Below are 26,856 nucleotides of genomic sequence, written 5' to 3'. Positions count from 1 at the left end.
TCGGCATTGTGCATTTTGTATTAAATTCGGATGCAATTTCTGTGTTCCATCGTCAATAAAAAGGTCCTAGGGAAACAGTAAACCTGAAGTGAAGCATCGGAATCTAAAACTGTACTCATTGGAGAGGTTCACATCAAAGAAAGTTAGAGTGTCAGCCCTCTTGTACTTAAGTCGGCATTGTGCCTTTTGTATTAAATTCGGATGCAATTTCTGTGATTCATCGTCAATAAGAAGGTCCAAGGTATACAGTAAACCTGAAGTGAAGCATCGGAATCTAAAACAGGACTCACAGGAGAGGTTCAACTCATAGAAAGTTAGAGGGTCAGTCCTCTTGTACTTAAGTCGGCATTGTGCCGTTTGTTTTAAATTGGATGCAATATCTGTGTTTCATCGTCTACAAGAAGGTACAAGGGATACAGTAAACCTGAAGTGAAGCATCGGAATTTGAAACTGGATTCAGAGGAGAGGTTCAACTCATAGAAAGTTAGAGTGTCAGTCCACTTGTACTTAAGTCGGCATTGTGCCTTTTGTATTAAATTTGGATGCAATTTCTGTGTTTCATCGTCAATAAGAAGGTCCAAGGGATACAGTAAACCTGAAGTGTAGCATCGGAATCTAGAACTGGAGGCACAGGACAGGTTCAAATCATAGAAAGTTAGAGTGTCAGTCCTCTTGTACTTATGTCGGCATTGTGAATCTTGTATTAAATTCGGATGCAATTTCTGTGTTTCATCGTTAATAAGAACGTTCAAGGAATATAGTAAACCTGAAGCAAATCATCGGAATCGAAAACTGGACTCACAGGAGAGGTTCAAATCATAGAAAGTTAGAGTGGCAGTCCTCTTGTACTTAAGTCGGCATTGTGCCTTTTGTTTTAAATTCGGATGCAATATCTGTGTTTCATCGTCAATACGAAGGGACAAGGGATACAGTAAACCTGAAATGAAGCATCGGAATTAAAACTGGACTCACAGGAGAGGTTCAACTCATAGAAGGTTAGAGTTTTCAGTCCTCTTGTACTTAAGTCGGCATTGTGCCTCTTGTATTAAATTCGGATGCAATTTCTGTGTTTCGTCGTCAATAAGAACGTTCAAGTTATACAGTAAACCTGAAGCAAATCATCAGAATCGAAAACTGGACTCACAGGAGAGGTTCAAATCATAGAAAGTTAGAGTGGCAGTCCTCTTGTACTTAAGTCGGCATTGTGCCTTTTGTATTAAATTCTAATGCAATTTCTGTGTTTCATCGTCAGTAAGAAGGTCCAAGGTATACAGTAAACCTAAAGTGAAGCATCGGAATCTAAATCTGGACTCACTGGAGAGGTTCAACTCATAGAAAGTTAGAGTGTCAGTCCTCTTGTACTTAAGTCGTTATTGTGCCTTTAGTAATAAATTCGGATGCAATTTCTGTGTTTCACCTTCAATAAGAAGGTCCAAGGGATACAGTAATCCCGAAGTGAAGCATCGGAATCTAAAACTGGTCGAACAGGAGAGATTTAACTCATAGAAAGTTAGAGTGTCAGTCCTCTTTTACTTAAGTCGGCATTGTGTCTTTTGTATTAAATTCGGATGCAATTTCTGTGTTTCATCGTCAATAAGAAGGTCCAAGGGATACAGTAAACCTGAAGAGTAGCATCGGAATCTAAACCAGGACTCACAGGAGAGGTTCAACTCATATAAAGTTAGAGTGTCAGTCCTCCTGTACTTAAGTCGGCATTGTGCCTTTTGTATTAAGTTCGGATGCAATTTCTGTGTTTCATCGTCAATAAGAAGGTCCAAGGGATACAGTAAACATTACATGAAGCATCGGAATCTAAAACTGGACTCACAGGAGAGGTTCAACTCATAGAAAGTTAGAGTGTCAGTCCTCTTCTACTTAACTCGGAATTGTGCCTGTTGTATTAAATTCGGATGCAATTTCTGTGTCTCATCGACAATAAGAAGGTCCCAGGTATACAGTAAACCTGAAGTGAAGCATCGGAATCTAAAACTCATTTCACAGGAGAGGTTTAAATCATAGAAAGTTAAAGTGTCAGTCCTCTTGTACTTAAGTCGGAATTATGCCTTTTGTATTAATTTCGGATGCAATTTCTGTGTCTCATCGTCAATAAGAAGGTCCAAGGGATACAGTAAACCTGAAGTGAAGCATCGGAATCCAAAACTGGAATCACAGGAGAGGTTTAAATCATAGAAAGTTAGAGTATCAGTCCTCTTGTACTTAAGTCGGCATTGTGCCTTTTGTATTAATTTCTAATGCAATTTCTGTTTTTCATCGTCAGTAAGAAGGTCCAAGGTATACAGTAAACCTGAAGTGAAGCATCGGAATCTAAATCTAAACTCACTGGAGAGGTTCAACTAATAAAAAGTTAGAGTGTCGGTCCTCTTGTACTTACGTCGGCATTGTGCCTTTTGTTTTAAATTCGGATGCAATATCTGTGTTTCATCGTCAATAAGAAGGTACAAGGGATACAGTAAACCTGAAGTGAAGCATCGGAATTTGAAACTGGACTCACAGGAGAGGTTCAACTCATAGAAAGTTAAAGTGTCAGTCCACTTGTACTTAAGTCGGCATTGTGCCCTTTGTATTAAATTTGGATGCAATTTCTGTGTTTCATCGTCAATAAGAAGGTCCAAGGGATACAGTAAACCTGAAGTGTAGCATCGGAATCTAGAACTGGAGTCACAGGACAGGTTGAAATCATAGAAAGTTAGAGTGTCAGTCCTCTCGTACTTAAGTCGGCATTGTGCCTCTTGTATTAAATTCGGATGCAATTTCTGTGTTTCATCGTTAATAAGAACGTTCAAGGTATACAGTAAACCTGAAGCAAATCATCGGAATCGAAAACTGGACTCACAGGAGAGGTTCAACTCATAGATAGTTAGAGTGTCAGTCCTCTTGTACTTGAGTCGGCATTGTGCATTTTGTATGAAATTCAGATGCAATTTCTGTGTTTCATTGGCAACAAGAAGGTCCTAGGTGTACAGTAAACCTGAAGTAAAGCATCGGAATCTAAAACAGGACTCACAGGACAGGTTCAACTCATAGAAAGTTAGAGGGTCATTCCTCTTGTACTTAAGTCGGCATTGTGCCTTTTGTTTTAAATTCGGGTGCAATATCTGTGTTTCATCGTCAATACGAAGGGACAAGGGATACAGTAAACCTGAAATGAAGCATCAGAATTAAAACTGGACTCACAGGAGAGGTTCAACTCATAGAAAGTTAGAGTTTTAAGTCCTCTTGTACTTAAGTCGGCGTTGTGCCTCTTGTATTAAATTCGGATGCAATTTCTGTGTTTCGTCGTCAATAAGAACGTTCAAGGTATACAGTAAACCTGAAGCAAATCATCAGAATCGAAAACTGGACTCACAGGAGAGGTTCAAATCATAGAAAGTTAGAGTGGCAGTCCTCTTGTACTTAAGTCGGCATTGTGCCTTTTGTATTAAATTCTAATGCAATTTCTGTGTTTCATCGTCAGTGAGAAGGTCCTAGGTATACAGTAAACCTAAAGTGAAGCATCGGAATCTAAATCTGGACTCACTGGAGAGGTTCAACTCATAGAAAGTTAGAGTGTCAGTCCTCTTGTACTTAAGTCGTTATTGTGCCTTTTGTAATAAATTCGGATGCAATTTCTGTGTTTCATCTTCAATAAGAAGGTCCAAGGGATACAGTAATCCCGAAGTAAAGCCTCGGAATCTAAAACTGGTGGAACAGGAGAGGTTTAACTCATAGAAAGTTAGAGTGTCAGTCCTCATTTACTTAAGTCGGCATTGTGTCTTTTGTATTAAATTCGGATGCAATTTCTGTGTTTCATCGTCAATAAGAAGGTCCAAGGGATACAGTAAACATTACATGAAGCATCGGAATCTAAAACTGGACTCACAGGAGAGGTTCAACTCATAGAAAGTTAAAGTGGCAGTCCTCTTGTACTTAAGTCGGCATTGTGCCTTTTGTATTTTATTCGAATGCAATTTCTGTGTTTCATCGTCAATAAGAAGGTCCAAGGGATACAGTAACCCTGAAGTCTAGAATCGGAATCTAAAACTTGACTCAGAGGAGAGGTTCAAATCATAGAAAGTTAGATTGTCAGTCCTATTGTACTTAAGTCGGCATTTCCTCTTTGTATTAAATTCGGATGCAATTTCTGTGTTTCATCATCAATAAGAACGTCCAACGGATACAGTAAACCTGAAATGAAGCATCGGAATCTGAAACTGGACTCACAGGAGAGATTCAACTCATTGAAAGTTAGAGTGTCAGTACTCTTGTACTTAAGTCGCTATTATGCCCCTGTATTAAATTCGGATGCAATTTCTGTGTTTCATCGTCAATAAGAAAGTCCAAGGGATACTGTAAACCTGAAGTGATGCATCGGAATCTAAAACAGGACTCACAGGAGAGGTTCAACTAATAGAAAGTTAGAGTGTCAGTCCTGTTGTACTTAAGTCGGCATTTTGCCTTTTGTATTAAATTCGGATGCAATTTCTGTGTTTCATTGTCCAAGGTATACAGAAAACCTGAAGTGAAGCGTCGGAATCTAAAATTGGACTCACTGGAGAGGCTCAAATCATAGAATGTTAGAGTGTCAGACCTCTTGTACTTAAGTCGGCATTGTGCCTTTTGTATTAGATAAGGATGCAATTTCTGTGTTTCATCGTCAATAAGAAGGTCCAAGGGATACAGTAAACCTGAAGTCAAGAATCGGAATCTAAAACTTGACTCAGAGGAGAGGTTCAAATCATAGAAAGTTAGATTGTCAGTCCTCCTGTACTTAAGTCGGCATTTCCTTTTTGTATTAAATTCGGATGCAATTTCTGTGTTTCATCATCAATAAGATGGTCCAACGGATACAGTAAACCTGAAATGAAGCATCGGAATCTAAAACTGGACTCACAGGAGAGGTTCAACTCATAGAAAGTTAGAGTGTCAGTCCTCTTGTACTTAAGTCGCTATTGTGCCCTATGTATTAAATTCGGATGCAATTTCTGTGTGTCATCGTCAATAAGAAGGTCCATGGGATACAGTAAACCTGAAGTGAAGCATCGGAATCTAAAACTGGTCTCACAGGGGAGGTTTAACTCATAGAAAGTTACAGTGTCAGTCCTCTTGTACTTAAGTTCGCATTGTGTCTTTTGTATAAAATTCGGAAGCAATTTCTCTGTTTCATCGTCAATAAGAAGGTCCAAGGGATACAGTTAATCTGAAGTGATGCATCGGAATTCAAAACTGGACTCACAGGAGAGGTTCAAATCATAGAAAGTTAGAGTGTCAGTTCTCTTGTACTGAAGTCGGCGTTTTGCCTTTTGTATTGAATTCGGATGCAATTTCTGTGTTTCATCGTCAATAAGAAGGTCCAAGGGATACAGTAATCCTGAAGTGATGCATCGGAATCTAAAACAGGACTCACAGGAGAGGTTCAACTAATAGAAAATTAGAGTGTCAGTCCTCTTGTACCTAAGTCGGCATTTTGCCTTTTGTATTAATTTCGGATGCAATTTCTGTGTTTCATTGTCCAAGGTATACAGAAAACCTATAGAGAAGCGTCGGATTTCGAAACTGGACTCACAGGAGAGGTTCCACTCATAGAATGTTAGATTGTCAGTCTTCTTGTACTTAAGTCGGCATTGTGCCTATTGTATTAAATTTGGATGCAATATCTGTGTCTCATCGTCAATACGAAGCTCCAAGGGATACAGTAAACCTGAAGTGAAGCATCGGAACCAAAAACTGGACTCACTGGAGAGGTTCAAATCATACAAAGTTAGAGTGTCAGACCTCTTGTACTTAAGTCGGCATTGTGCCTTTGTATTAAATTCGGATGCAATTTCTGTGTTTCATCGTCATTTAGAAGATCCAAAGAATACAGTAAACCTGAAGTGAACGATCGGAATCTAAAACTAGACTCACAGGAGAGGTTCTAATCATAGAAAGTTAGAGTGTCAGTCCTCTTGTACTTAAGTCGGCATTGTGCCTATTGTATTAAATTCGGATGCAATATCTGTGTTTCATCGTCAATACGAAGCTCCAAGGGATACAGTAAACCTGAAGTGAAGCATTGGAATCTTATACTGGATCCACTAGAGAGGTTCAAATCATAGAAAGTTAGACTGTCAGACCTCTTGTACTTAAGTCGGCATTGTGAATTTTGTATTATATTCGGATGCAATTCCTGTGTTTCATCGTCAATAAGAAGGTTCAAGGTATATACAGTAAACCTGAAGCATATCATCGGAATCTAAAACTGGTCCCACAGGAGAGGTTCAAATCAAAGAAAGTTAAAGTGGCAGTCCTTTTGTACTTAAGTCGGCATTGTGCCTTTTGTATTAAATTCTAATGCAATTTCTGTGTTTCATCGTTAGTAAGAAGGTCCAAGGTATACAGTAAAACTGAAGTGAAGCATCGGAATCTAAATCTGGACTCACTGGAGAGGTTCAAATCATAGAAAGTTAGAGTGTCAGTCCTCTTGTACTTAAGTCGGCATTGTGTCTTTTGTATTAAATTCGGATGCAATTTCTGTGTTTCATCGTCAATAAGAAAGTCCAAGGGATACAGTAAACCTCAAGGGTAGCATCGGAATCTAAAACAGGACTCACAGGAGAGGTTCAACTCATAGAAAGTTAGAGTGTCAGTCCTCTTGTACTTAAGTCGGCATTGTGCTTTTGTATTAAATTCGGATGCAATTTCTGTGTTTCATCGTCAATAAGAAGGTCCAAGGGATACAGTAAACCTGAAGTGTAGCATCGGGAATCTAGAACTGGAGTCACAGGAGAGGATCAAATCATAGAAAGTTAGAGTGTCAGTCCTCTTGTACTTAAGTCGGCATTGTGCCTTTTGTATTATATTCGGATGCGATTTCTGTGTTTCATCGTCAATAAGAAGGTCCAAGGGATACAGCAAACCTGAAGTCAAGATTCGGAATCTAAAACTTGACTCAGAGGAGAGGTTCAAATCATAGAAAGTTAGATTGTCAGTCCTCCTGTACTTAAGTCGGCATTACCTTTTTGTATTAAATTCGGATGCAATTTCTATGTTTCATCATCAATAAGATGGTCCAACGGATACAGTAAACCTGAAATGAAGCATCGGAATCTAAAACTGGACTCACAGGAGAGGTTCAACTCATAGAAAGTTAGAGTGTCAGTCCTCTTGTACTTAAGTCGCTATTGTGCCCTATGTAATAAATTCGGATGCAATTTCTGTGTTTCATCGTCAATAAGAAGGTCCAAGGGATACAGTAAACCTGAAGTGAAGCATCGGAATCTAAAACTGGTCTCACAGGAGAGGTTTAACTCATAGAAAGTTAGAGTGTCAGTCCTCATGTACTTAAGTCCGCATTGTGTCTTTTGTATAAAATTCGGAAGCAATTTCTCTGTTTCATCGGCAATAAGAAGGTCCAAGGGATACAGTAAATCTGAAGTGATGCATCGGAATTCAAAACTGGACTCACAGGAGAGGTTCAAATCATAGAAAGTTAGAGTGTCAGTTCTCTTGTACTGAAGTCGGCGTTTTGCCTTTTGTATTAAATTCGGATGCAATTTCTGTGTTTCATCGTCAATAAGAAGGTCCAAGGGATACAGTAAACCTGAAGTGATGCATCGGAATCTAAAACAGGACTCACAGGAGAGGTTCAACTAATAGAAAGTTAGAGTGTCAGTCCTCTTGTACTTAAGTCGGCATTGTGCCTTTTGTATTAAATTCGTATGCATTTTCTGTGTTTCATCGTCAATAAGAAGGTCCAAGGGATACAGTAAACCTGAAGTGAAGCATCGGAAATTAAAACTAGACTCACTGGAGAGGTTCAAATCATAGAAAGTTAGAGTCTCAGTCCTCTTGTACTTAAGTCGGCATTGTGCCTTTTGTATTAAATTCGGATGCAATTTCTGTGTTTCATCGTCAATAAGAAGGTTCAAGGTATACAGTAAACCTGAAGCAAATCATCGGAATCTAAAACTGGTCTCACAGGAGAGGTTCAAATCATAGAAAGTTAGAGTGGCAGTCCTTTTGTACTTAAGTCGGCATTGTGCCTTTTGTATAAAATTCTAATGCAATTTCTGTGTTTCATCGTTAGTAAGAAGGTCCAAGGTATACAGTAAAACCGAAGTGAAGCATCGGAATCTAAATCTGGACTCACTGGAGAGGTTCAAATCATAGCAAGTTAGAGTGTCAGTCCTCTTGTACTTAAGTCGGCATTGTGTCTTTTTTAATAAATTCGGATGCAATTTCTGTGTTTCATCGTCAATAAGAAGGTCCAAGGGATACAGTAAACCTGGAGTGTAGCATCGGAATCTAGAACTGGAGACACAAGAGAGGTTCAAATCATAGAAAGTTAGAGTGTCAGTCCTCTTGTACTTAAGTCGGCATTGTGGGTTTTGTATTACATTCGGATGCAATTTCTGTGTTTCATCCTCAATAAGAAGGTCCAAGGTATATAGTATACCTGAACTAAAGCATCGGAATCTAAAACTGGCCTCACAGGAGAGGTTCAACTCATAGAAAGTTAGAGTGTCAGTCCTCTTGTACTTAAGTCGCTATTGTGCCTTTTGTATTAAATTCGGATTCAATTTCTGTGTTTCATCGTCAATAAGAAGGTCCAAGGGATACAGTAAACCTGAAGTGAATCATCGGAATCTAAAACTGGACTCACAGGAGAGGTTTAACTCATACAAATTAGTGTGTCAGTCCTCTTGTACTTAAGTCGGCATTGTGTCTTTTGTATTAAATTCGGATGCTATTTCTGTGTTTCATCGTCAATAAGAAGGTCCAAGGGATACAGTAAACCTGAAGAGTAGCATCGGAATCTAAAATAGGACTCACAGGATAGGTTCAACTGATAGAAAGTTAGAGTGTCAGTCCTCTTGTACTTAAGTCGTCATTGTGCCTTTCGTATTAAATTCAGATGAATTTTCTGTGTTTCATTGTCAATAAGAATGTCCAAGGGATACAGCAAATCTGAAGTGAAGCATCGGAATCTAAAACTGGACTCACAGGAGAGGTTCAAATCACAGAAAGTTAGAGTGTCAGTCTTCTTGTACTTAAGTTGGCATTGTGCCTATTGTATTAAATTCGGATGCTTTTTCTGTGTTTCATCGTCAATAAGAAGGTCCAAGGGATACAGTAAACTTGAAGTGATGCATCGGAATCTAAAACTGGACTCACAGGAAAGGTACAAATCATAGAAAGTTAGAGTGTCAGTCCTCTTGTACTTAAGTCGGCATTGTGCCTTTTGTATTAAATTCGGATGCAATTTCTGTGTTTCATTGTCCAAGGTATAAAGAAAACCTGATGTGAAGCGTCGGAATCTAAAACTGGACTCACAGGAGAGGTTCAACTCATAGAAAGTTAGAGTGTCAGTCCTCTTGTACTTAAGTCGGCATTGTGCCTTTTGTATTATATTCGGATGCAATTTCTGTGTTTCGTCGTCAATAAGAAGGTCCAAGGTATACAGTAAACCTGAAGTGAAGCATCCGAATCTAAAACTGGAATCACAGAAGAGATTCAAATCATAGAAAGTTGGAGTGTCAGTCCTCTTGTACTTATGTCGGCATTGTGCCTTTTGTATTAAATTCGGATGCAATTTCTGTGTTTCAACGTCAATAAGAAGGTCCAAGGGATACAGCAAACCTGGAGTGAAGCATCGGAAACTAAAACAGGACTCACAGGAGAGGTTCGACTCATAGAAAGTTAGAGTGGCATTCCTCTTGTACTTAAGTCGGCATTGTTCCTTTTGTATTAAATTCCGATGCAATTTCTGTGTTTCATCGTCAATAACAAGGTCCAAGGGATACAGTAAACCTAAAGTGAAGCAATGGAATCTAAAACTCAACTCACAGAAGACCTTCAAATCATAGAAAGTTAGAGTGTCAGTAATGTTGTACTTAAGTTGGCATTGTGAGTTTTGTATTACATTCGGATGCAATTTCTGTTTTTCATCCTCAATAAGAAGGTCCAAGGAATATAGTAAACCTGAACTAAAGCATCGGAAGCTAAAACTGGCCTCACAGGAGAGGTTCAACTCGTAGATAGTTAGAGTGTCAGTCCTCTTGTACTTAAGTCGCTTTTGTGCCTTTTGTATTAAATTCGGATGCTATTTGTGTGTTTCATCGTCAATAAGAAGGTCCAAGGGATACAGCAAATCTGAAGTGAAGCATCGGAATCTAAAACTGGACTCACAGGAGAGGTTCAAATCATAGAAAGTTAGAGTGTTAGTATTCTTGTACTTAAGTCGGCATTGTGCCTTTTATATTAAATTCGGATGCAATTTCTGTGTTTCATCGTCAATAAGAAGGTCCAAGGGATTCAGTAAACCTGAAGTGATGCATCGGAATCTAAAACTGGACTCACAGGAAAGGTTCAAATCATAGAGAGTTAGAGTGTCAGTCCTCTTGTACTTAAGTCGGCATTGTGCCTTTTGTATCATATTCGGATGCAATTTCTGTGTTTCATTGTCAATAAGAAGGTCTAAGGGATACAGTAAACCTGAAATCAAGCATCGGAATCTAAAACTGGACTCAGAGGAGAGGTTCAAATCACAGAAAGTTAGATTGTTAGTCCTCTTGTATTTAAGTCTGTTTTGTGCCTTTTGTATTAAATTCGGATGCAATTTCTGTGTTTCATCGTCAATCAGAAGGTCCAAGGTATACAGTAAACCTGAAGTGATGCATCGGAATCTAAAACTGGACTCACAGGAGAGGTTCAACTCATAGAAAGTTAGAGTGTCAGTCCTCTTGTACTTATGTCGCTATTGTGCCCTATGTATTAAATTCGGATGCAATTTCTGTGTTTCATCGTCAATAAGAAGGTCCAAGGGATACAGTAAACCTGAAGTGAAGCATCGGAATCAAAAACTGGTCTCACAGGAGAGGTTTAACTCATAGAAAGTTAGAGTGTCAGTCCTCATGTACTTAAGTCCGCATTGTGTCTTTTGTATAAAATTCGGAAGCAATTTCTCTGTTTCATCGTCAATAAGAAGGCCCAAGGGATACAGTAAATCTGAAGTGATGCATCGGAATTCAAAACTGGACTCACAGGAGAGGTTCAAATCATAGAAAGTTAGAGTGTCAGTTCTCTTGTACTGAAGTCGGCGTTTTGCCTTTTGTATTAAATTCGGATGCAATTTCTGTGTTTCATCGTCAATAAGAAGGTCCAAGGGATACAGTAAACCTGAAGTGATGCATCGGAATCCAAAACAGAACTCACAGGAGAGGTTCAACTAATAGAAAGTTAGAGTGTCAGTCCTCTTGTACCTAAGTCGGCATTTTGCCGTTTGTATTAAATTCGGATGCATTTTCTGTGTTTCATCGTCAATAAGAAGGTCCAAGGGATACAGTAAACCTGAAGAGTAGCATCGGAATCTATACAGGACTCACAGGAGATGTTCAACTCCTAGAAAGTTAGAGTGTCAGTCCTCTTGTACTGAAGTCGGCATTGTGCCTTTTGTATTAAATTCGGATGCAATATCTGTGTTTCATCGTCAATTAGAAGATCCAAAGAATACAGTAAACCTGAAGTGAACGATCGGAATCTAAAACTAGACTCACAGGAGAGGTTCAAATCATAGAAAGTTAGAGTGTCAGTCCTCTTGTACTTAAGTCGGCATTGTGCCATTTGTATTAAATTCGGATGCATTTTCTGTGTTTCATCGTCAATAAGAAGGTCCAAGGGATACAGTAAACCTGAAGTGAAGCATCGGAAATTAAAACTAGACTCACTGGAGAGGTTCAAATCATAGAAAGTTAGAGTGGCAGTCCTTTTGTACTTAAGTCGGCATTGTGCCTATTGTATTAAATTCGGATGCTATATCTGTGTTTCATCGTCAATAAGAAGGTCCAAGGGATACAGTAAACCTGGAGTGTAGCATCGGAATCTAGAACTGGAGACACAGGAGAGGCTCAAATCATAGAAAGTTGGAGTGTCAGTCCTCTTGTACTTAAGTCGGCATTGTGGGTTTTGTATTACATTCGGATGCAATTTCTGTGTTTCATCCTCAATAAGAAGGTCCAAGGGATACAGTAAACCTGAAGAGTAGCATCGAAATCTAAAATAGGACTCACAGGATAGGTTCAACTAATAGAAAGTTAGAGTGTCAGTCCTCTTGTACTTAAGTCGTCATTGTGCCTTTCGTATTAAATTCAGATGAATTTTCTGTGTTTCATTGTCAATAAGAAGGTCCAAGGGATACAGCAAATCTGAAGTGAAGCATCGGAATCTAAAACTGGACTCACAGGAGAGGTTCAAATCACAGAAAGTTAGAGTGTCAGTCTTCTTGTACTTAAGTCGGCATTGTGCCTATTGTATTAAATTCGGATGCTTTTTCTGTGTTTCATCCTCAATAAGAAGGTCCAAGGGATACAGTAAACTTGAAGTGATGCATCGGAATCTAAAACTGGACTCACAGGAAAGGTTCAAATCATAGAAAGTTAGAGTGTCAGTCCTCTTGTACTTAAGTCGGCATTGTGCCTTTTGTATTAAATTCGGATGCAATTTCTGTGTTTCATTGTCCAAGGTATACAGAAAACCTGATGTGAAGCATCGGAATCTAAAACTGGACTCACAGGAGAGGTTCAACTCATAGAAAGTTAGAGTGTCAGTCCTCTTGTACTTAAGTCGGCATTGTGCCTTTTGTATTATATTCGGATGCAATTTCTGTGTTTCGTCGTCAATAAGAAGGTCCAAGGTATACAGTAAACCTGAAGTGAAGCATCCGAATCTAAAACTGGAATCACAGAAGAGATTCAAATCATAGAAAGTTGGAGTGTCAGTCCTCTTGTACTTATGTCGGCATTGTGCCTTTTGTATTAAATTCGGATGCAATTTCTGTGTTTCAACGTCAATAAGAAGGTCCAAGGGATGCAGTAAACCTGGAGTGAAGCATCGGAAACTAAAACTGGACTCACAGGAGAGGTTCGACTCATAGAAAGTTAGAGTGGCATTCCTCTTGTACTTAAGTCGGCATTGTTCCTTTTGTATTAAATTCCGATGCAATTTCTGTGTTACATCGTCAATAACAAGGTCCAAGGGATACAGTAAACCTAAAGTGAAGCAATGGAATCTAAAACTCAACTCACAGAAGACTTTCAAATCATAGAAAGTTAGAGTGTCAGTCCTGTTGTACTTAAGTTGGCATTGTGAGTTTTGTATTACATTCGGATGCAATTTCTGTTTTTCATCCTCAATAAGAAGGTCCAAGGAATATAGTAAACCTGAACTAAAGCATCGGAAGCTAAAACTGGCCTCACAGGAGAGGTTCAACTCATAGATAGTTAGAGTGTCAGTCCTCTTGTACTTAAGTCGCTTTTGTGCCTTTTGTATTAAATTCGGATGCAATTTGTGTGTTTCATCGTCAATAAGAAGGTCCAAGGGATACAGCAAATCTGAAGTGAAGCATCGGAATCTAAAACTGGACTCACAGGAGAGGTTCAAATCACAGAAAGTTAGATTGTTAGTCCTCTTGTATTTAAGTCGGCATTGTGCCTTTTGTATTAAATTCGGATGCAATTTCTGTGTTTCATCGTCAATCAGAAGGTCCAAGGTATACAGTAAACCTGACGTGAAGCATCGGAATCTAAAACTGGACTCACTGGAGAGGTACAAATCATAGAAAGTTAGAGTGTCAGTCCTCTTGTACATAAGTCGACATTGTGCCTTTCTATTAAATTTGGATGCTATTTCTGTGTTTCATTGTCAATTAGAAGATCCAAAGAATACCGTAAACCTGAAGTGAAGGATCGGAATATAAAACTGGACTCATAGGAGAGGTTCAAATCATAGAAAGTTAGAGTGTCAGTTCTCTTGTACTTATGACGGCATTGTGCCTTTTGTATTAAATTCGAATGCAATTTCTGTCCGTCATCGTCAATTAGAAAGTCCTAGGGATACAGTAAACCTGAAGTACAGCATCAGAATCTAAAACTGGACTCACAGGAGACGTTCACATCAAAGAAAGTTAGAGTGTCAGTCCTCTTGTACTTAAGTCGGCATTGTGAGTTTTGTATTACATTCGGATACAATTTCTGTGTTTCATCCTCAATAAGAAGGTCCAAGGGATACAGTAAACCTGAAGAGTAGCATCGGAATCTAAAATAGGACTCACAGGATAGGTTCAACTAATTGAAAATTAGAGTGTCAGTCCTCTTGTACTTAAGTCGCTATTGTGCCTTTTGTATTAAATTCGGATGCAATTTCTGTGTTTCATCGTCAATAAGAAGGTCCAAGGGATACAGTAAACCTGAAGTGAAGCATCGGAATCTAAAACTGGACTCACAGGAGAGGCTTAACTCATAGAAAATTAGAGTGTCAGTCCTCTTGTACTTAAGTCTGCATTGTGCCTTTTGTATTAAATTCGGATGCAAATTCTGTGTTTCATCGCCAATAAGAAGGTCCAAAGGATACAGTAAACCTGAAGAGTAGCATCGGAATCTAAAATAGGACTCACAGGATAGGTTCAACTTATAGATAGTTAGAGTGACAGTCCTCTTGCACTAAAGTCGGCATTGTGCCTTTTGTATTAAGTTCGGATGCAATTTCTGTGTTTCATCGTCAATAAGAGGGTCCAAGGGATACAGCAGATCTGAAGTGAAGCATTGGAATCTAAAACTGGACTCACAGGAGAGGTTCAAATCATAGAAAGTTAGAGTGTCAGTCCTCTTGTACTTAAGTCGGCATTGTGCCTTTTGTATTAAATTCGGATGCAATTTCTGTGTTTCATTGTCCAAGGTATACAGAAAACCTGAAGTGAAGCATCGGAATCTAAAACTGGACTCACAGGAGAGGTTCAACTCATAGAAAGTTAGAGTGTCAGTCCTCTTGTACTTAAGTCGGCATTGTGCATTTTGTATTAAATTCGGATGCAATTTCTGTGTTTCATCGTCAATAAGAATCTCCAAGGGATACAGTAAACCTGAAGTGAAGCATCGGAATCTAAAACTGGACTCACTGGAGAGGTTCAAATCAATGAAAGTTAGAGTGTCAGTCGTCTTGTACTTAAGTCGGCGTTGTGCCTTTTGTATCATATTCGGATGCAATTTCTGTGTTTCATCGTCAATAAGTAGGACCAAGGGATACAGTAAACCTGAAGTCAAGCATCGGAATCTAAAACTGGACTCAGAGGAGACGTTCAAATCATAGAATGTTAGATTGTTAGTCCTCTTGTATTTAAGTGGGGATTGTGCCTTTTGTATTAAATTCGGGTGCAATTTCTGTCTGTCATCGTCAATTAGAATGTCCAAGGGATACAGTAAACCTGACGTGTAGCATCGGAATCTAAAACTGGACTCACAGGAGAGGTTCAAATCAAAGAAAGTTAGAGTGTCAGTCCTCTTGTACTTAAGTCGGCATTGTGCTTCTGTATTAAATTCGGATGCAATTTCTGTGTTTCATCGTCAATAAAAAGGTCCAAAGTATACAGTAATCCTGAAGTGAATCATCGGAATCTAAAACTGGAATCACAGGAGAAGTTAAAATCATAGAAAGTTAGAGTATCAGTCCTCCTGTACTTAAGTCGGGATTATGCCTTTTGTATTAAATTCGGATGCAATTTCTGTGTTTCATCGTCAATAAGAAAGTCCAAGTGATACAGTAAATCTGAAGTGAAACATTGGAATTTAAAACTTTACTCACAGGAGATGTTCAACTCATACAAAGTTAGTGTGTCAGTCCTCTTGTACTTAAGTCGGCATTGTGCCTTTTGTATTAAATTCGGATGCAATTTCTGTGTTTCATCATCAATAAGAAGATCCAAGGGATACGGTAAACCTAAAGTGAAGCATCGGAATCTAAAACTGGACTCACAGGAGAGTTTCAAGTCATGGAAAGTTAGAGTGTCAGTCCTCTTGTACTTAAGTCGGCATTGTGCCGTTTGTATTAAATTCGGATGCAATTTCTGTGTTTCATCGTCAATAAGAAGGTCCAACGTATACAGTAAACCTGACGTGAAGCATCGGAATCCAATACTGGACTCACTGTAGAGGTTCAACTCATAGAGCGTTAGAGTGTCAGTCCTCTTGTACTGAAGTCGGCATTGTGCCTTTTCTATCAAAAACGGATGCAATTTCTGTGTTTCATCGTCAATAAGAAGGTCCAAGGTATACAATAAACCTGAAGTGTAGCATCGGAATCTATAACTGGACTAACTGGAGAGGTTCAAATCATAGAAAGTTAGTGTGTCAGTCCTCTTGTACTTAAGTCGGCATTGTGCTTTTTGTATTAAATTTGGATGCAATTTCTGTGTTTCATCGTCAATAAGAATCTCCAAGGGATACAGTAAACCTGAAGTGAAGCATCGGAATCTAAAACTGGACTCACAGGAGAGGTTCAAATCAAAGAAAGTTAGAGTGTCAGTTCTCTTGTACTTAAGACGGCATTGTGCCTTTTGTATTAAATTCGGATGCAATTTCTGTCTGTCATCGTCAATTAGAATGTCCAAGGGATACAGTAAACCTGAAGTGAAGCATCGGAATCTAAAACTGGACTCACTGGAGAGGTTCAAATCAAAGAAAGTTAGAGTGTCAGTCCTCTTGTACTTATGTCGGCATTGTGCCTTTTGTATCATATTCGGATGCAATTTCTGTGTTTCATCGTCAATAAGAAGGTCCAAGGGATACAGTAAACCTGAAGTGAAGCATCGGAATCTAAAACTGGACTCAGAGGAGACGTTCAAATCATAGAAAGTTAGATTGTTAGTCCTCTTGTATTTAAGTCGGCATTGTGCCTTTTGTATTAAATTCGGATGCAATTTCTGTGTTTCATCGTCAATCAGAAGGTCGAAGGTATACAGTAAACCTGACGTGAAGCATCGGAATCTAAAACTGGACTCACTGGAGAGGTTCAAATCATAGAAAGTTAGAGTGTCAGTCCTCTTGTACTTAAGTCGGCATTGTGCCTTCATATTAAATTCGGATGCAATTTCTGTGTTTCATTGTCAATTAGAAGATCCAAAGAATACAGTAAACCTGAAGTGAAGGATCGGAATATGAAACTGGACTCACAGGAGAGGTTCAAATCATAGAAAGTTAGAGTGTCAGTTCTCTTGTACTTAAGACGGCATTGTGCCTTTTGTATTAAATTCGGATGCAAACTCTGTCTGTCATCGTCAATTAGAATGTCCAAGGGATACAGTAAACCTGAAGTGAAGCATCGGAATCTAAAACTGGACTCACAGGAGAGGTTCAAATCAAAGAAAGTTAGAGTGTCATTCCTCTTGTACTTAAGTCGGCATTGTGCTTCTGTATTACATTCGGATGCAGTTTCTGCGTTTCATCGTCAATAAAAAGGTCCAAGGTATACAGTGATCCCGAAGTGAATCATCGGAATCTAAAACTGGAATCACAGGAGAAGTTAAAATCATAGAAAGTTAGAGTGTCAGTCCTCCTGTACTTAAGTCGACATTATGCCTTTTGTATTAAATTCGGATGCAGTTTCTGTGTTTCATCGTCAACAAGAAAGTCCAAGTGATACAGTAAATCTGAAGTGAAGCATTGGAATTTAAAACTGGCCTCACAGGAGAGGTTCAACTCATACAAAGTTAGTGTGTCAGTCCTCTTGTACTTAAGTCGGCATTGTGCCTTTTGTATTAAATTCGGATGCAATTTCTGTGTCTCATCGACAATAAGAAGGTCCAAGGGATACAGTAAACCTAAAGAGAAGCATCGGAATCTAAAACTGGACTCACAGGAGAGTTTCAAGTCATAGAAAGTTAGAGTGTCAGTCCTCTTGTACTTAAGTCGGCATTGTGCCGTTTGTATTAAATTCGGATGCAATTTCTGTGTTTCATCGTCAATAAGAAGGTCCAACGGATACAGTAAATCTGACGTGAAGCATCGGAATCCAATACTGGACTCACAGTGGAGGTTCAACTCATAGAGTGTTAGAGTGTCAGTCCTCTTGTACTGAAGTCGGCATTGTGCCTTTTCTATCAAATTCGCATGCAATTTCTGTTTTTCATCGACAATAAGAAGGTCCAAGGTATACAATAAACCTGAAGTGAAGCATCGGAATCTATAACTGGACTAACTGGAGAGGTTCAAATCATAGAAAGTTAGAGTGTCACTCCTCTTGTACTTAAGTCGGCATTGTGCTTTTTGTATTACATTCGGATGCAATTTCTGTGTTTCATCGTCAATAAGAAGGTCCAAGGTATACAGTAAAACTGGAGTAAAGCATCGGAATCTAAAACTGAACTCACAGGAGACGTTCAACTCATACAAAGTTAGAGTGTCAGTAATCTTGTACTTAAGTCGGCATTGTGCCCTTTGTATTACATTCGGATGCAATTTCTGTGTTTCATCGTCAATAAGAAGGTCGAAGGTATACAATAAACCTGAAGTGAAGCATCGGAATCTATAACTGGACTAACTGGAGAGGTTGAAATCATAGGAAGTTAGAGTGTCAGTCCTCTTGTACTTATGTCGGCATTGTGCCTTTTGTATTAAATTCAGATGCAATTTCTGTGTTTCATCGTCAATAAAAAGGTCCAAGGTATACAGTAATCCTGAAGTGAAACATCGGAATCTAAATCTGGAATCACAGGAGAGGTTAAAATCAGAGAATGTTAGAGTGTCAGTACTCTTGTACTGAAGTCGGCATTGTGCTTTTTCTATCAAATTCGGATGTAATTTCTGTGTTTCATCGTCAATAAGAAGGTCAAAGGTATACAATAAACCTGAAGTGAAGCATCGGAATCTATAACTGGACTAACTGGAGAGGTTCAAATCATAGACAGTTAGAGTGTCAGTCCTCTTGTTCTTAAGTCTGCATTGTGTCTTTTGTATTAAATTCGGATGCAATTTCTGTGTTTCATCGTCAATAAGAAGGTCCAAGGGATACAGTAAACCTGAAGGGTAGCATCGGAATCTAAAATAGGACTCACAGGATAGGTTCAACTAATATATAGTTAGAGTGACAGTCCTCTTGTACTTAAGTCGGCATTGTGCCTTTTGTATTAAATTCGGATGCAATTTCTGTGTTTCATCGTCAAGAAGAGGGTCCAAGGGATACAGCAAATCTGAAGTGAAGCATCGGAATCTAAAACTGGACTCACAGGAGAGGTTCAAATCATAGAAAGTTAGAGTGTCAGCCCTCTTGTACTTAAGTCGGCATTGTGCCTTTTGTATTAAATTCGGATGCAATTACTGTGTTTCATCGTCAATAACAAGGTCCAAGGGGAACAGTAAACCTGAGTGATGCATCGGAATCTAAAACTGGTCTCACAGGAAAGGTTCAAATCATAGGAAGTTAGAGTGTCAGTGCTCTTGTACTTAAGTCGGCATTGTGCCTTTTGTAATAAATTTGGATGCAATTTCTGTGTTTCATTGTCTAAGGAATACAGAAAACCTGAAGTGAAGCATCGGAATCTAAAACTGGACTCGCAGGAGAGGTTCAACTCATAGAAAGTTAGAGTGCCAGTCCTCTTGTACTTAAGTCGGCATTGTGCATTTTGTATTAAATTCGGATGCAATTTCTGTGTTTCATCGTCAATAAGAATCTCCAAGGGATACAGTAAACCTGAAGTGAAGCATCGGAATCTAATACTGGACTCACAGGAGAGGTTCAAATCATAGAAAGTTAGAGTGTCAGCCCTCTTGTACTTAAGTCGGCATTGTGCCTTTTGTATTAAATTCGGATGCAATTTCTGTGTTTCATCGTCAATAAGAAGGTCCAAGGGGAACAGTAAACCTGAGTGATGCATCGGAATCTAAAACTGGTCTCACAGGAAAGGTTCAAATCATAGGAAGTTAGAGTGTCAGTGCTCTTGTACTTAAGTCGGCATTGTGCCTTTTGTAATAAATTTGGATGCAATTTCTGTGTTTCATTGTCCAAGGAATACAGAAAACCTGAAGTCAAGCATCGGAATCTTAAACTGGACTCAGAGGAGACGTTCAAATCATAGAAAGTTATATTGTTAGTCCTCTTGTATTTAAGTCGGCATTGTGCCTTTTGTATTAAATTCGGATGCAATTTCTGTGTTTCATTGTCAATTAGAAGATCCAAAGAATACAGTAAACCTGAAGTGAAGGATCGGAATATAAAACTGGACTCAAAGGAGAGATTCAAATCATAGAAAGTTAGAGTGTCAGTTCTCTTGTACTTCAGACGGCATTGCGCCTTTTGTACTAAATTCAGATGCAATTTCTGTCTGTCATCGTCAATTAGAATGTCCAAGGGATACAGTAAACTTGAAGTGAAGCATTGGAATTTAAAACTGGACTCACAGGAGAGGTTCAACTCATACAAAGTTTGTGTCAGTCCTCTTGTACTTAAGTCAGCAATGTGGCTTTTGTATTAAATTCGGATGCAAATTCTGTGTTTCATCGTCAATAAGAAGGTCCAAGTGATACAGTAAATCAGAAAGTGAAGCATTGGAGTTTAAAACTGGACTCACATTAGAGGTCCAATTCATACAAAGTTAGTGTGTCAGTCCTCTTGTACTTAAGTCGGCATTGTGCCTTTTGTATTGAATTCGGATGCAATTTCTGTGTTTCATCGTCAATAAGAAGGTCCAAGGGATACAGTAAACCTAAAGTGAAGCCTCGGAATCTAAAACTGGACTCACATTAGAGTTTCAAGTCATAGGAAGTTAGAGTCTCAGTCCTCTTGTACTTAAGTCGGCATTGTGCCGTTTGTATTAAATTCGGATGCAATTTCTGTGTTTCATCGTCAATAAGAAGGTCCAACGTATACAGTAAATCTGACGTGAAGCATCGGAATCCAATACTGGACTCACTGTGGAGGTTCAACTCATAGAGTGTTAGAGTGTCAGTCCTCTTGTACTGAAGTCGCCATTGTGCCTTTTCTATCAAATTCGGATGCAATTTCTGTGTTTCATCGTCAATAAGAAGGTCCAAGGTATTCAATAAACCAGAAGTGAAGCATCGGAATCTATAACTCGACTAACTGGAGAGGTTCAAATCATAGAAAGTTAGAGTGTCAGTCCTCTTGTACTTAAGTCGGCATTGTGCATTTTGTATTACATTCGGATGCAATTTCTATGTTTCATCGTCAATAAGAAGGTCCAAGGTATACAGTAAAACTGGAGTAAAGCATCGGAATCTAAAACTGGACTCACAGGAAGGGTTCAAATCATAGAAAGTTAGAGTGTCAGTCCTCTAGTACTTAAGTCGGCATTGTGCCTTTTGTATTAAATTCGGATGCAATTTCTGTGTTTCATCGTCAATAAGAAGGCCCAAGGGATACAGTAAACCTGAAGTAAAGCATCGGAATCTAAAACTGGACTTACATGAGACGTTCAACTCATAGAATGTTAGAGTGTCACTCCTCTTGTAATTAAGTCGGAATTGTGCCATTTATATTACATTTGGATGCAATTTCTGTGTTTCATCGTCAATAAGAAGGTCCAAAGAATACAGTAAACCTGAAGTGAAGGATCGGAATATAAAACTGGACTCACAGGAGAGGTTCAAATCATAGAAAGTTAGAGCGTCAGTTCTCTTGTACTTAAGTAGGCAATGTGCCTTTGTATTAAATTCGGATGCAATTTCTGTGTTTCATCGTCAATTAGAAGATCCAAAGAATACAGTAAACCTGAAGTGAATGATCGGAATATAGAACTATACTCACAGGAGAGGATCAAATCATAGAAAGTTAGAGTGTCAATTCTCTTGTACTTATGTCGGCATTGTGCCTCTTGTATTAAATTCGGATGCAATTTCTGTCTGTCATCGTCAATTAGAAGGTCCAAGGGATGCAGTAAACCTGAAGTCAAGCATCGGAATCTAAAACTGGACTCACGGGAGAGGTTCAAATCAAAGAAAGATAGAGTGTCAGTCCTCCTGTACTTAAGTCGGGATTATGCCTTTTGTATTAAATTCGGATGCAATTTCTGTGTTTCATCGTCAATAAGAAAGTCCAAGTGATACAGTAAATCTGAAGTGAAGCATTGGAATTTAAAACTGGACTCACAGGAGAGGTTCAACTCATACAAAGTTTGTGTCAGTCCTCTTGTACTTAAGTCAGCATTGTGCCTTTTGTATTAAATTCGGATGCAAATTCTGTGTTTCATCGTCAATAAGAAGGTCCAAGTGACACAGTAAATCTGAAGTGAAGCATTGGAGTTTAAAACTGGACTCACATTAGAGGTCCAACTCATACAAAGTTAGTGTGTCAGTCCTCTTGTACTTAAGTCGGCATTGTGCCTTTTGTATTGAATTCGGATGCAATTTCTGTGTTTCATCGTCAATAAGAAGGTCCAAGGGATACAGTAAACCTAAAGTGAAGCCTCGGAATCTAAAACTGGACTCACATTAGAGTTTCAAGTCATAGGAAGTTAGAGTGTCAGTCCACTTGTACTTAAGTCGGCATTGTGCCGTTTGTATTAAATTCGGATGCAATTTCTGTGTTTCATCGTCAATAAGAAGGTCCAACGTATACAGTAAACCTGACGTGAAGCATCGGAATCCAATACTGGACTCACTGTGGAGGTTCAACTCATAGAGTGTTAGAGTGTCAGTCCTCTTGTACTAAAGTCGCCATTGTGCCTTTTCTATCAAATTCGGATGCAATTTCTGTGTTTCATCGTCAATAAGAAGGTCCAAGGTATTCAATAAACCTGAAGTGAAGCATCGGAATCTATAACTCGACTAACTGGAGAGGTTCAAATCATAGAAAGTTAGAGTGTCAGTCCTCTTGTACTTAAGTCGGCATTGTGCATTTTGTATTACATTCGGATGCAATTTCTATGTTTCATCGTCAATAAGTAGGTCCAAGGTATACAGTAAAACTGGAGTAAAGCATCGGAATCTAAAACTGGACTCACAGGAAGGGTTCAAATCATAGAAAGTTAGAGTGTCAGTCCTCTAGTACTTAAGTCGGCATTGTGCCTTTTGTATTAAATTCGGATGCAATTTCTGTGTTTCATCGTCAATAAGAAGGCCCAAGGGATACAGTAAACCTGAAGTAAAGCATCGGAATCTAAAACTGGACTCACATGAGACGTTCAACTCATAGAATGTTAGAGTGTCACTCCTCTTGTAATTAAGTCGGAATTGTGCAATTTATATTACATTTGGATGCAATTTCTGTGTTTCATCGTCAATAAGAAGGTCCAAAGAATACAGTAAACCTGAAGAGAAGGATCGGAATATAAAACTGGACTCACAGGAGAGGTTCAAATCATAGAAAGTTAGAGCGTCAGTTCTCTTGTACTTAAGTAGGCAATGTGCCTTTGTATTAAATTCGGATGCAATTTCTGTGTTTCATCGTCAATTAGAAGATCCAAAGAATACAGTAAACCTGAAGTGAATGATCGGAATATAGAACTATACTCACAGGAGAGGATCAAATCATAGAAAGTTAGAGTGTCAATTCTCTTGTACTTAAGTCGGCATTGTGCCTCTTGTATTAAATTCGGATGCAATTTCTGTCTGTCATCGTCAATTTGAAGGTCCAAGGGATGCAGTAAACCTGAAGTCAAGCATCGGAATCTAAAACTGGACTCACGGGAGAGGTTCAAATCAAAGAAAGTTAGAGTGTCAGTCCTCCTGTACTTAAGTCGGGATTATGCCTTTTGTATTAAATTCGGATGCAATTTCTGTGTTTCATCGTCAATAAGAAAGTCCAAGTGATACAGTAAATCTGAAGTGAAGCATTGGAATTTAAAACTGGACTCACAGGAGAGGTTCAACTCATACAAAGTTTGTGTCAGTCCTCTTGTACTTAAGTCAGCATTGTGCCTTTTGTATTAAATTCGGATGCAAATTCTGTGTTTCATCGTCAATAAGAAGGTCCAAGTGACACAGTAAATCTGAAGTGAAGCATTGGAGTTTAAAACTGGACTCACATTAGAGGTCCAACTCATACAAAGTTAGTGTGTCAGTCCTCTTGTACTTAAGTCGGCATTGTGCCTTTTGTATTGAATTCGGATGCAATTTCTGTGTTTCATCGTCAATAAGAAGGTCCAAGGGATACAGTAAACCTAAAGTGAAGCCTCGGAATCTAAAACTGGACTCACATTAGAGTTTCAAGTCATAGGAAGTTAGAGTGTCAGTCCTCTTGTACTTAAGTCGGCATTGTGCCGTTTGTATTAAATTCGGATGCAATTTCTGTGTGTCATCGTCAATAAGAAGGTCCAACGTATACAGTAAACCTGACGTGAAGCATCGGAATCCAATACTGGACTCACTGTGGAGGTTCAACTCATAGAGTGTTAGAGTGTCAGTCCTCTTGTACTAAAGTCGCCATTGTGCCTTTTCTATCAAATTCGGATGCAATTTCTGTGTTTCATCGTCAATAAGAAGGTCCAAGGTATTCAATAAACCTGAAGTGAAGCATCGGAATCTATAACTCGACTAACTGGAGAGGTTCAAATCATAGAAAGTTAGAGTGTCAGTCCTCTTGTACTTAAGTCGGCATTGTGCATTTTGTATTACATTCGGATGCAATTTCTATGTTTCATCGTCAATAAGAAGGTCCAAGGTATACAGTAAAACTGGAGTAAAGCATCGGAATCTAAAACTGGACTCACAGGAAGGGTTCAAATCATAGAAAGTTAGAGTGTCAGTCCTCTAGTACTTAAGTCGGCATTGTGCCTTTTGTATTAAATTCGGATGCAATTTCTGTGTTTCATCGTCAATAAGAAGGCCCAAGGGATACAGTAAACCTGAAGTAAAGCATCGGAATCTAAAACTGGACTCACATGAGACGTTCAACTCATAGAATGTTAGAGTGTCACTCCTCTTGTAATTAAGTCGGAATTGTGCCATTTATATTACATTTGGATGCAATTTCTGTGTTTCATCGTCAATAAGAAGGTCCAAAGAATACAGTAAACCTGAAGTGAAGGATCGGAATATAAAACTGGACTCACAGGAGAGGATCAAATCATAGAAAGTTAGAGTGTCAATTCTCTTGTACTTAAGTCGGCATTGTGCCTCCTGTATTAAATTCGGATGCAATTTCTGTCTGTCATCGTCAATTAGAACGTCCAAGGGATGCAGTAAACCTGAAGTCAAGCATCGGAATCTAAAACTGGACTCACGGGAGAGGTTCAAATCAAAGAAAGATAGAGTGTCAGTCCTCTTGTACTTAAGTCGGCATTTTGCCTTTTGTATTAAATTCGGATGCAATTTCTGTGTTTCATCGTCAATAAGAAGGTCGAAGGTATACAAAAAACCTGAAGTGAAGCATCGGAATCTATAACTGGACTAACTGGAGAGGTTGAAATCATAGAAAGTTAGAGTGTCAGTCCTCTTGTACTTAAGTCGGCACTGTGCCTTTTGTATTAAATTCGGATGCAATATCTGTGTTTCATCGTCAATAAGAAGGTCCAAGGGATACAGTAAACCTGAAGTAAAGCATCGGGGTCTAAAACTGGACTCACAGGAGAGGTTCAAACCATAGAAAATTAGAGTGTCAGTCCTCTTGTACTTAAGTTGGCATTGTGCCTTTTGTATTAAATTCGGATGCAATTTCTGTGTTTCATCGTCAATAAGAATGTCCAAGGGATACAGTAAACCTGAAGTAAAGCATCGCAATCTAAAACTGGACTCACATGAGACGTTCAACTCATAGAATGTTAGAGTGTCAGTCCTCTTGTACTTAAGTCGGAATTGTGCCATTTATATTACATTTGGATGCAATTTCTGTGTTTCATCGTCAATAAGAAGGTCCAAAGAATACAGTAAACCTGAAGTGAAGGATCGGAATATAAAACTGGACTCACAGGAGAGGTTCAAATCATAGAAAGTTAGAGCGTCAGTTCTCTTGTGAAGTTAAGTAGGCAATGTGCCTTTGTATTAAATTCGGATGCAATTTCTGTGTTTCATCGTCAATTAGATGATCCAAAGAATACAGTAAACCTGAAGTGAATGATCGGAATATAGATCTGGACTCACAGGAGAGGAACAAATCATAGAAAGTTAGAGTGTCAATTCTCTTGTACTTAAGTCGGCATTGTGCCTCTTGTATTAAATTCGGATGCAATTTCTGTCTGTCATCGTCAATTAGAAGGTCCAAGGGATGCAGTAAACCTGAAGTCAAGCATCGGAATCTAAAACTGGACTCACGGGAGAGGTTCAAATCAAAGAAAGATAGAGTGTCAGTCCTCTTGTACTTAAGTCGGCATTTTGCCTTTTGTATTAAATTCGGATGCAATTTCTGTGTTTCATCGTCAATAAGAATGTCCAAGGGATACAGTAAACCAGAAGTAAAGCATCGCAATCTAAAACTGGACTCACATGAGACGTTCACCTCATAGAATGTTAGAGTGTCAGTCCTCTTGTACTTAAGTCGGCATTGTGCCATTTGTATTAAATTCGGATGCAATTTCTGTGTTTCATCGTCAATAAGAAGGTCCAAGTGATACAGTAAATCTGAAGTGAAGCATTGGAATCTAAAACTGGACTCACAGAAGAGGTTCAACTCATACAAAGTTAGAGTGTCAGTCCTCTTGTACTTATGTCGGCATTGTGAGTTTTGTATTAAATTCGGATGCAATTTCTGTGTTTCATCGTCAATAAGAAGGTCCAAGGGATACAGTAAACCTAAAGTGAAGCATCGGAATCTAAAACTGGACTGACAGGAGAGTTTCAAATCATAGAAAGTTAGAGTGTCAGTCCACTTGTACTAAGTCGGCATTGTGACTTTTGTATTAAATTCGGATGCAAGTTCTGTGTTTCATCGTCAATAAGAAGGTCCAAAGTATACAGTAAACCTGACGTGAAGCATCGGAATATAAAACTGGACTCACTGGAGAGGTTCAACTCATAGAAAGTTAGTGCGTCAGTCCTCTTGTACTTATGTCGGCATTGTGCCTTTTGTATTAAATTCGGATGCAATTTCTGTGTTTCATCGTCAATAAGAAGGTCGAAGGGATAAAGTAAACCTGAAGTGAAGCATCGGAATCTGAAACTG

The sequence above is a fragment of the Schistocerca americana genome, chromosome 2 (assembly GCF_021461395.2).
Source record: "Schistocerca americana isolate TAMUIC-IGC-003095 chromosome 2, iqSchAmer2.1, whole genome shotgun sequence".
Taxonomy (NCBI): Eukaryota; Metazoa; Arthropoda; class Insecta; order Orthoptera; family Acrididae; genus Schistocerca; species Schistocerca americana.
This window is presented reverse-complemented; position numbering follows the sequence as displayed.